This window comes from Monodelphis domestica, chromosome 7 (assembly GCF_027887165.1).
Source record: "Monodelphis domestica isolate mMonDom1 chromosome 7, mMonDom1.pri, whole genome shotgun sequence".
NCBI lineage: Eukaryota > Metazoa > Chordata > Mammalia > Didelphimorphia > Didelphidae > Monodelphis > Monodelphis domestica.
Genome location: NC_077233.1, coordinates 120,394,634 through 120,406,800, shown reverse-complemented (window position 1 = coordinate 120,406,800; position 12,167 = coordinate 120,394,634). Strand labels below are relative to the sequence as shown.

Genomic DNA, 12,167 nt, shown 5'->3' with positions numbered 1-12,167 from the left:
TGGAGATAAAAGACAAACCCCAGTATCTCTGCATTTTAATCAGTCTGATCACAGTTTTGATGAATATGCCAAAGGGACTGTTCTTTGCTCTGTTTTTACATTGAGTGAAAGGCAACAAAAGGAGCAGTTTTGAGTTTCACACTTACTGACAGATGAGTCATGTGGGATTAATGTTTGAATTCATTAATGCTAGACTTAGAGTTGGGGCTCATGTTTTCCTTGATAGACACATTATTATTCCGTAAGTGCGATATTTAGAAGCCTGATTGGTTAATTAACTAATTATTCCAGTTGGGCTGGGACCTATGCATGTGCACACTGCATTCAGAAACAGATATATACCCAGTAACACCATATGTTAATTTTATCCAAGAAGAAATATTATAGACTAATCTTTGCAGGATCTTAGACAAAGAAAGCATTAAAAGCAGGACTATAACATAGAAATCACAAGCCCAAATTAATAAAATATTAGTCTACAGTCTTGACCGAACTGCTGGATTCTATAAATAAGAATGACTCCTGTGTGTCACATTCAGCTTAATTTCCTGGAAGTGGACTAGAGTCCATAAATGCCCCAAACTGCCCAAGATTTCCAGCTACTGACTGGTATGGGGAGAACTTCAGACAAGACTGTAAAGAAGCAGTTACATGTATGTTTATTAGCTTGTGCCTAATAAACTATACAGTAGACTGATATTTTGGATTTTTCCTTGGTTTTTGTTTCATACTATCCAGCTCTTCATACACATACACAAAAATGTGTGTGTATATATATGTGTGTGTGTGAATATTTATATATAGTTATATGTGTACATACTGCAAAGTAAACAACAAAATGAGTTGATTCAGACGACAATCTTGAGAGTAGCAAAGAAATGTTCTAGAATTGTGTACAGAAGTGTATGAGATCATGTACATAGCTTATGGCAAACTGGAGGGAATACACATGCACGATCCCATTTGGATCTTTACAGCTGTTCTGAAGTTTTCTACTACAACTCTTCTAATTTCCCAGATACCACAGGGATAAATATGGATTCTGCCTACAACAGAATAAGAAGTGCTTTGAGATAAGCTGTTTCGGCTTCTGTAGACTTGTTATAATGTGAGTGCTGCAAAGGCTATTCGACTACTGCTTATCTTTAGAACCCTTCTTGTTAACACATCAAGAATGCTCCAAAATGGTGTCATTCTATTGTTCCCTCAACTTCTCCATCTAGGCTATTTTCTCCAACCTTAGAGTTCAGACTCAGTCAGAATATGTGTATTCAATGTCAAACAATTCTAGGAGTAATCTGAAAAGTGGTCATGCAGCCTTTGCTTGCAGATCTCTGGTAAAAGAGGACTTGCTTCTTCACTTGACCCCCATTGCCTAGCCCTTACCACTCTTCTGCCTTGGAACCAATACACAGTATTGACTCCAAGAAGGAAGGTAAGGGTTAAAAAAAAAGAATAAAAAAAAGATAACTTGCTTCTTCCTAAGAGAGTTCATTCTGCCTTTGGATCAGCTAAATTGTTTAGACTTGATTTCTTACATCAAATCTCAGTTTCTCAATGTTTGTTATTTTTCTTTGTTTCTCTTAGTTCTGACTAAGAAGAACAATCCAACATGATAGATTTTCATACATTTGACTTCACCTGTCATGCCCTGCTTAAGTCCTTTTTTACCCCATTAAACTAAATAGCTTTACTGGGGATTATCTCAACACAGAGTTCATGAATTTATATTTATTTGTTGTTGTCCTTGCTGTTTTTTTTAAATATATTTTCATTCCAGCATTTCAGCATAATGCATTGCCTTTGTATTTATATCTATTTTGTTTTATGCTTTTAGAAATAGTGTTCTGAAAAGGGGGCCACAATCTTCACTGAACTGCCAAAGAAGTGCATGACAAAAAGGATGAGAAACCCAACTTTTAAGAAATCCTTTCAGAGCATTAACTAACGTACCTTTTTCATAGTGACAGTTGTGGGAAAGCTTGGTATTATCTAGTTGGGGTGGGGGTACCTTCTTAAAGAATTTTCAGATTCCAAGGAGTATTTAAGAATAGAGGAATTCATTGAGAGCATGGTTGGGAGTCAGGTGTAGGTGAAGTTTGCCTCCCACAAGAGAAAGGGTCCAGGATTTTGATACTTTAAAGGAACAGAGACAATGTGACCAGGAACAGAAGGTGGGGAAGGGGACAACCAATGGGATTAGATGGCACTCCCATGTGAGGTGCTTTGGTGTCTTGGAAAGAAGCACAGGTATACATTGTTTAGCATGTTAAGTTTTGATCATAAAGGAGGATAAGAGAATATCAGAAAATCTAGTGATGTTTGAGATGCAAACAGAAAGTGTGCTAAAAAAACTCTTATCAGGAAATGCACCTAAAATAGAAGAGAATGTATCTCTCAGAGACTCCTTTGATCATGCAGTTTGCCTCTTTATGTGTATCTGGGCTAGCTTTCTTTACCCAACACTTCACGGGTGCAAGATTGGGAAAATCCTCTTCATAATCTTTGACCTGGGACTCCTCTGGAGACTTGGGGTGTCCAGGGGACCCTGTACCCCCATACCAGTCACTGCCCTTTTTTTAGACCATTTCCATCTAATCGTGGTCCTTCCTAATGTTATGAGGTATTAATATGTGAACAAAATATCAACATTGGTGATCTCCCTGTTTGAAGCCTGAAAAAAGATGTTAATATGTGAAAAAGGTTTGAAGACATCCTTTAAGGGAAAACTTACTATATTCTGAGATTTATATTTAATGTAGCCTATAGATTGTGAAATCATTTTCCATAACTTATTCATCATGCCAGTTATTTCTGATTTGAGATACTTATATACTTATATCCTATTTTAATTTTTAAAATTTTTCTGATTCTTATTTTCTCCTAGTCTTTGAATGCAAGTTGCTTTATTCTAGTATTTAGAAGGTCTCTTAGTGTTTTCTGTATTCTGTTTTAATCTCCTTATTCCATTTTTTCTTCATAGTCTTTCTTTTTCTTAAAAAAGAACTTGAGGGGGCAGCTGGGTACCTCAGTGGATTGAGAGCCAGACCTAGAGATAGGAGGTCCTGGGTTCAAATTTAGCCTCTGCAACTTTCCAGTTGTGTGACCCTGGACAAATCACTTAACCCCCATTTGCTAGTCCTTATCACTCTTCTGCTTTGGAACCAATACACAGTATTGACTCCAAGATGGAAGGTAAGGGTTTAAAAAAAAAAGTACTTGATTCATTTCTTTCAAGTAGTTTTCTAATTCTTGTGCTTAACATATCCCCTCACCCTGAATTCTGGTTTTATTCTTTCTTCTGGGAATACCTCTTTGACATCTCTTGACATACAGCATTTTTCTTCATGAATTTTGATATTATTTTTAAAAATTATACCTCAAGCCTTTTTGAAAGAGTTTTTATTTTTTCAGAACCATTTTCTTTCTCTTCTAGTAGACTTAGTTGATTTCTATTTGATTCTAAGTTTAATTTCATAAGCTTCTGATGCTGGCTTCCACTTTACCTGGTTTATAAATTCTCAGGGAAGAGACAGATTTCAGTCCACCTTAAGTTGTCCTAGAGCAGAGCGCTGTGGTCTTCAGCACCCCTTCCTGTCCCCAACCCCACCCCAATATCTTTTATCATAATAGGACTGACTTACAGTTCGCCTGGGACATCTTGTCTAGAAGGTGCTGGCAGGTTTTCAATCCCTTTCCCTGAGCATAGGCTGACTTCCTTGACATTATCTACTTTCCAGCATTTACAGATATTTGGTGTTTTTTTATTGTTTGTTTGTTTGTTTTGTATAGCAGTGAAGATGGACAGGTGTGAATATATACCTATTTGCATGTGTTCTAGACTAATGAAAAAGCTTACTCATTTCTCTTTGTATTTCTTGATCATTATTTTGACTTATGTCCTTTTAAGATCTTTACTGTCATGTGTGTGTGTGTGTGGGGGAATAGCTGTGGTTATTTCATATTCCTACCTTAACCAGAAGTTGATGATCAAATTTTCATGATTTATTCTTTACATGTTAGAAAAAAATAATGATAGCTAATATTTATGTAACACTTTTTTATTATTCCATCTGAGCCTTACAATAATCCTGTAGGGCAACTAAGTACTAGAACAGTGATGGTGAACCTTTTAGAGACTATGTGCTATGCTTCTATCCCCCCAGACTGAGTGCTTCATACACCCTGCTGCCCCCACATAGGAGAGGGAGAAAGTACTCCCATTGGACTGCTGGGAGGAGGGGCAGATGAAATGAAAAAAAAAAAGTCCTCAGCACAGGTAAAGAGGGGGAGAGAAGTGACCCAAGCACTATGCTTTCCTTCAGCTCTCCTGTCTGTGAGCCACCCACCTCACTCCCTCTATGGTCCCATTGGTATGCTAGGCAGAGGGGCAGGTATGAAAAAATGTCATCAGGTATGGTGGAAAGGGGGAAGGGAACAGCTCTACCCAAGTCCTTTTGCCTTTCTAATAATGAACTCTGAGGGCAATAGTGGATATGCTTACAGAGAGTGCTCTGTGTGCCCTCTTTGGCATGCGTTCCATAAGTCTGCGATCACAGTACTAGAGATATTGGTATCTCTTTTGTTGCAAATGAGGAAACCAAGATGTGGAGAGGTTAAATGACTTTTCCATAGTCACTTAGTCATTAAATTTCAAGTAGATTTCAACAGAGCTCTTCCTGGCTGCAGGTTCAGTAATGTTTCCACTATGCCACTGTGTTTGCTGTAATTTGCCAGTGGAATTATGATTCTGTTATTGACTAATTGCTTCCATTTTCCCATCTGGTGCAAAGCATTTAAACTGAGATTTATAGGCTTGACTAGGACCACAATGTTTTACTTTCCAACTTACATAACACTTCTGCCAAAAGCTCTTAAATGACAGAAAAGTCCAAGGTACATTTGGGGGAATTCTTACCTCCTTGGCTCACTGCCCCTACCTACCCAGAAGAATCTGGAAAACTGTTTGAAACCACCAAGTGTGCTGTCACCAGCTCAATTTGTAACTATGCAGTTCACACATCTCAAAGAAAGTTTTGACAGGTAGAAGAAAACAAAATAGAACTCACAAAAGAACTCATCATCAATAAAAATACCTTCTGAAAAGCAACCCTTCTCCCCAGAGAATTGTACAGATCTTGTCACTGATAGTAATATAGCAGATAGGGGTCTCAGGGCAAATGTCACCTTTCCCCCTGTCCTTTCCCTAACTATCTTTCCCCAACCTTAGCTTTCCCATTACTGATTTGGTGAGTATAATTTCCAAGGAGACATAAACCCTTGACCAGAGAAGAGCGCTCTCTGTCAAGGAATCTATCCACCATTGGAAAACAGAAGACACACATATAAAATTACTTTGTCTTAGAAGGAAAGGATTTTCTTTTTATACCAGATTTCCATGCTGGAGATTTTCCTTTGTGCTAAAGTTGCTCTTAATAACCTTTGGTGTCAAAGAAATTTGTCCTTCTTAAGTAACAAACTTTGTCCCTCCCATCTTCAATCAGAGTTCAATCTGGGACAGTAAGTTTATAGATATTGATGTCAAAGCTTAATAACCTTTTTTCCCCTCAGTTACTAGGAAGGAGAACTCCTTGCTAACCTAGGTGCTTGACAAATCACCCCAATTTTCTTTGAATCATTGTGGGGTATTTGGATGGGAATAATTCAAATTATCTTAGACAGTCACAGATCAGGTGGGGATGGGTGTAGGCAGAAAGCTGTACTCCCTAAGGGATAGTAAATGATAATATTGCAATGCAGTTTAAGAAAACACAATTTAGAAATGGTGAAGAGAAAAAGAGGAAAAGAAATATTTCCCACTATACTTAGAACACTTATAATACTTAGAATTACATGCTCCTGAATGAATACAACTTTATAAAGTAGGAGTATTGGGGGAAATTAATGTAATTATTTATCAGGCTAATTAATCCATTATTTTGAATCATTTCAATGGTTCTCACACAATACATTGTTTCTGTTGTTGTTTTAATTCTAAGTCAAAGCCAAACTACCTTTCATATTTTCTTAGCAAAATGTCAATATTAGTTTAAAATAAAATAATTATGATATTCAACCTTGGTGATTTTTCTAATGATATGATTATATGATTAGTTACTGAAAAGTAAAAGGAAGCATGTGGAGTTATTGACAAAATCAAAATCTCATTGGCCATTCCTTGAAGATTATTTGTTAATAATTGTTTTAAAATTCATACCAATACACTGTTTTCTTTTCATATAATCTTGTATTTCTTTTTAAATTATAAGACTTTTGCTTTAAACATAGATATGAGGACAAGGTATCTTACATCTGATTATTTTTTAAAGTCTTAAAATTATATAATTTTCTTGAACTACATGAGAATTAAACAATATATCATGCTACTTATGAATTAGTGGAAAAGTCTGAATCACTACTTTCTTATTACAGCCATCAATAATCACCATAACAACTAAGAAAACATTGCTTAAACTAATTCAGATGCATTTCATTCCTTTGACTTAGAATGCAAAGGCTTGATGTGAAAAAGAATATGCATCAGAATATGGAAGTAAATTTTTATAAAATATTAATTTACATTTTCAAAAGCTATGATAATTTGAATGATGCAATATTTTAAAATGTTAAAAAGTGTTTATATATGACAACAGAGCTTTTATTTTCCCAAAATGATTCCAAGAAATTGGGAAGAGAGAACATTTCTATTTAAAACAATTTTTTATCTGAACATTGAATTTCTTTTACACCAAGGAAAAAAGCCCAAAACTTCTCTCAGTTGTAAAAAAAAAGCAAAAATCAAAGTAGTGCACCTGCCTTTGGGTAACACTGTCATTTTCAAAAGGAAAGGGGGAAAAAAGGAAAAGAAAAAAAAGTTTCAGCCCCTTCTATGCTTGTAGGCTTCCTTTTGTTGCCTTTTGCTCTAAAGGTTGATATCTCTACTCACTTGACTGGGCCTCAAGAGGAGTGGAATGGATATTGACAATAACAGCTTGTCTTCATTCCTATAGAAACTTGAAACACATAGCTTCTGCTTTCATGGCAGAGAAAGATAAATTTTAAAAAATCAGTTTAATTATTTCTTCTTTTAAAAATATGTATTCTACTTCCAGGTAAACATGGCTGCAATCTAGACGCGACTCACTTCCCCTCCCCAGCATGGAACGAAATAGACTACCTCAAAAGAGCATAAAAATCACCTTTGGAAGAATGGAGGGACTCTCCAGTACCCCACAGAAACAAAGGTATGTGGGATTTGAACATTTCCACACTATAAAGAGGAGGAAAACCTTGCACAAAAATGTGAACTGAGCCACACCGCCCCCTGCACCAAACCAGAGTAAGCTATCAGAGCGCTCACTGGGACAGCGAGTGAGTGAGGAGCGTCTCTGTCTGGGGGGAACACCAGTGTCCTTGGGATCTAAAGACTGCAAGGAAACGACCTCTCAGGGCGGCTTCACAGGAGAATCCTGTGCTGAGCACAGGGGGCTGCAGAACTGAACTCTGGGGAGGTTGCGCTGAGCACCTGGGTAGAGCTGAGCACCTGGGCGGGCTGGGCTGATTGCCTGGGCAGGCTGTGCTGATCTCCTGGGCAGTTGGCTGAACACAGGGGCCTGCACTCTTAGAAACCTTGGAGGCTGGGAAGAACTAGTTTGAGGCAACCTAAATTCACAGAAAACATGCCCATATCACCCAGACCCCAGACCAAAAAAAGAAAGTGGAATAAAACCATCAAAGGGATGGCTCACATGTCCCAAAATAAAGCCTCCAAGAAGAAAGGGGGGGAAAAGTAACTATTGAAAACTTTTATGGAGGGAGTACCCAAGGAAAAGAAGAGAATGAGGATGAAATCCAAACAAAATCAGAACATGCCTCCCAAAATGGAAACTATCCACAATCTCTGGAAGATCTCAAACTGGAGCTTATCCAAAAGATGGAAACCTTTTGGAAAAAAATGGGAGAAAGAGATCAGCAGTCTGACAGACAAGACTTCACAATTGGAGAAGGAGCTGGAGGCATCTAATAGAAGGGCAGACAAAGCTGAAAAGCAAAACCAGTCCCTAACGACCAAAATTAAGCAACTAGAAAATAGCAAGCATGCCCAAAAGATGGAAACCTTTTGGAAAGAAAAATGGGAGAAAGAGATCAGCAGTCTGATAGACAAGACTTCACAATTGGAGAAAGAGCTGGAAGCATCTAATATAAGGGCAGAAAAGCTGAAAATCAAAACCAGTCCCTAAAGACCAGAATTAAGCAAATGGAAAACAGTGAGATTACAAAACAGCAAGAATCAATAAAGCAAAGCCAAAAAATTAATGAATTAGAAAAAAAGATGAAATATCTCACTGAGAAGGTTACAGACTTGGAAAACAGAGGAAGAAGAGACAACCTCAGAATTATTGGTCTCCCAGAAAAACCAGAGATAAACAAAAACCTTGATGCTATTCTACAGGAGATTATAGAAGAAAATTGCCCACATGTTCTGGAGCAAGGGGGCAAAATAGAAATAGAAAGGGTTCATAGAACACCCTCTATACTAAATCCCCAAAAGACAACCCCCAGGAATGTAATTGCCAAATTCAAGAGCTTCCAAGAAAAGGAGAAAATCCTACAAGAAGCCAAGAAGAGGAGCTTCAGATATAGGGGGGCTCCAATAAGGATCACACAGGACTTAGCGGCTAACACACTAAGAGACCACAAAGCATGGAACACAATATTTAGAAAGGTAAGAGAGCTGGGTCTCCAACCAAGAATCAAATACCCAGCAAAACTGACTATATACTTCCAGGGGAAAGTATGGGCATTCAACAAAATAGAAGATTTCCAAGTATTTGCTAAGAAAAGACCAGAACTTAGTGGAAAATTTGACATCCAATCACAGAAAGCAAGAGAAACATGAAAAGGTAAATATGAAAGAAAGGGAAAAGGAGATAAATCTTATCTTTTTCTTTATGTCAAACTCTCTTCTATAAGGACTACATTTATATCAAATTATATATATTAATATGTGGGGAAAATGTATTGTGTACCTCTCAAAAATTGTATGCATCATAAGAGTAGTTAGAAGAATCATGCATAGGGAAAGATTGAGGCATCAAGAAGATTTGGTGAAAGGGGGGGGCAAAGAAAGAAAAAGGGAAGGAGGAAATCGTCGATAATACTAACATTTACTTCAAGAAATGGGGGGGGGACTAAATAGAATAATCTTTCCCATACAAAGATACACATGGGAAGGGGAGGGGAAGATCTCTCATATGAGAAGGAGAGGAAGAGAGAGTGAAGTAGAATTACTTAAACCTTACTCTCAGTGAAATTAAATCTGAGAGCGAAGAACATCTAGATCCAGTGGGATCCTGAATTCTATCTTATCCAACAGGGTAAGAAAGAAAGGGAAATCAAGGAGGGGAGGGGGAAGGGATTATAAAAAGGGAGGGAAGGAGAAGGGGGAGGGGAAGGGAGCATAAAAATGGAGGAGCTAGAAAGGGAAGCATATCAAGGGAGGGGACTAGGGCAGACGGACATAAAGTAAATCACTGGTTCAAAAGGATATAGCTAAAGAAGAAAGTCAGAACTAGGGGAAGATATCAAAATGCCAGGGAATCCACAAGTGACAATCATAACTTGGAATGTGAATGGGATGAACTCACCCATAAAACGAAAACAAATAACAGATTGGATTAGAACCCAAAGCCCTACCATTTGTTGTCTTCAAGAAACATATATGAGGTGGGTTGATACTCACAAGGTTAGTATTAAAGGATGGAGTAAGACCTTTTGGGCCTCAACTGATAGAAAGAAGGCAGGAGTTGCAATCATGATATCTGACAAAGCCAAAGCAAAAATAGACCTGATCAATAGGGAAGGTAAATATATTCTGTTAAAAGGGAGTATAGACATCACTCAGCTGCTTCTGCGGCCCTGGGAGTGGTGGGCGATGGCGGTAGCAGTGCTGCTCTCTCGTCAGTGGCCACAATGCAGTTTATGTTGCTTTTTAGTCATCAGGGGAAGCTCCGACTTCAGAAATGGTATGTCCCACTATCAGACAAAGAAAAGAAAAAAATCACAAGGGAACTTGTTCAAACAGTTTTAGCCCGTAAACCCAAAATGTGCAGCTTTTTGGAGTGGTGAGATCTCAAGATTGTCTACAAAAGATATGCTAGCCTGTATTTCTGCTGTGCTTCGAAGATCAGGACAATGAACTAATTACCCTGGAAATAATTCATCGTTACGTTGAACTACTTGACAAATATTTTGGTAGCTTGTGTGAACTTGATATCATCTTTAATTTTGAGAAGGCTTATTTTATTTTGGACGAGTTTCTTTTGGGAGGAGAAGTTCAGGAAATGTCCAAGAAAAATGTATTTAAAGCCATCGAGCAGGCAGATCTGCTACAAGAGGAAGCTGAAACCCCATGTAGTGTTCTTGAAGAAATTGGACTGACATAAGCTATCTCCCATGTTGATGACATCATGTGATCTCACATTCTGTAGATGTTCACTGCCTTCATGTCAATGTTTAGCTAATGGTGTAAGATACTGTTTGTCAGTATTACTGTTTTGCTAAGCCACTTCATTCAGTCCTACATAAAAACATTCCACTTTTTCAAAAGGGAATAAAAATTATTAAACAAAAAAATTTTAAAGGGACTTAAATGTTAACTAAAACTTGATGCAGGAGATAATTTCAGTATTCTTAAAGGTTTAACTATGTCAGTTTCCCATTAATTTTATTTGTATATGATAATTATGAACATACACATAAAAATCACAAACAGGAAGCACATCTGTTGGTATTACTGCATTGAACTGAAAGGAAGCTAACATTTGTATCCACTTAAAAGTAAACATAATAATGCTTAAGTACAGTTTTATGCAACCAAAGACTAGTGTTACATTTCAGTATTTATGGGAATGAGAAAAAATTGACTGATTTTACATATAAAAATGATTGAAATTTTAACATTACCGCAGAAACTTATATATATGTATACCAAAGAGACTTATTGGGAACTACATTATCTTAAACTGGTAGCTTATTGAAAAAATGTACGTTTCTGAGACTAAAGGAATATTACATTAAAGGGAATACAGGTTTACTTGAGTTAGAACAATCTTATTTTACATTGACCATTAGTTGAAGGCAGGAATTTGGACTGAAGATACTATACTCCAATGAGCACATAACGTACATTATGGAAATGGGTTAAATGCTTTCTATATAAGATTTCTTTAAGCATAATTTTACAACTTAAGTGGGTTATCATCTCCCCCTCCCTTTACATTATACTGCCACTATTTACCTCATTTCTTCATGGATTAAGGAAAACAGCAACTTAAAATAGGACGTTATAAAAGTGATTTGCCTGGTATTGTTGCCATCTTAACACAAGGTATCACATGACTGTTTGCTCCAGTATTGATAGTAAATTATTCTAGTTAACTAAATTTTCCCTGTACTTTTTTATGATGTACCCACCTACCACCAATTTATGACAACATTTCCTGTCAAGACACCACCTAATCAGAAAATATTCATGTAAAAATGTTAGCTGGATGAGGTAAAATGGCAATAGTGGGATTTATTTTTTAAAGCCACCATTATTTTGTTTCAGTACCATTTTCTTATGTATTTAAAAACGAGTCTTTCAAGGTTTACATTTTCACTTATTTGTTTGTGCTTGGCTGGATTAAGCTTTGAAATTCTGACCAATATTTAGTCTGTGACCATTGTCTTATCACATACATTAGTTGTAATAAACGCCTACTCTTAAACCACCAAAAAAAAGGGAGTATAGACAATGAGGAAATATCACTAATCAACATGCATGCACCAAATGGTATAGCATCTAAATTTTTAATGCAGAAACTAGGAGAATTGAAGGAGGAAATAGACAGTAAAACCATATTAGTGGGAGACTTGGACCAACCACTATCAAATTTAGATAAATCAAACCAAAAAATAAATAAGAAAAAGGTAAAAGATGTGAATGAAATCTTAGAAAAATTAGAGTTAATAGAAATATGGAGAAAAATAAATAAGGACAAAAAGGAATACCCCTTCTTTTCAGCACCACATGGCATATTCACAAAAATAGATCATACACTAGGTCACAGAAATATGGCACTCAAATGCAGAAAAGCAGAAATAATAAATGCAACCTTTTCAGA

At 36.8% G+C, this 12,167-nt stretch overlaps 1 pseudogene; it reads left to right on the top strand.

The window, feature by feature from the left end:
* The first annotated feature begins 9,935 nt into the window (after positions 1-9,935).
* On the top strand, positions 9,936-11,238 carry LOC100015755 (AP-1 complex subunit sigma-2-like; annotated as a pseudogene).
* The last annotated feature ends 929 nt before the right edge of the window (positions 11,239-12,167 follow it).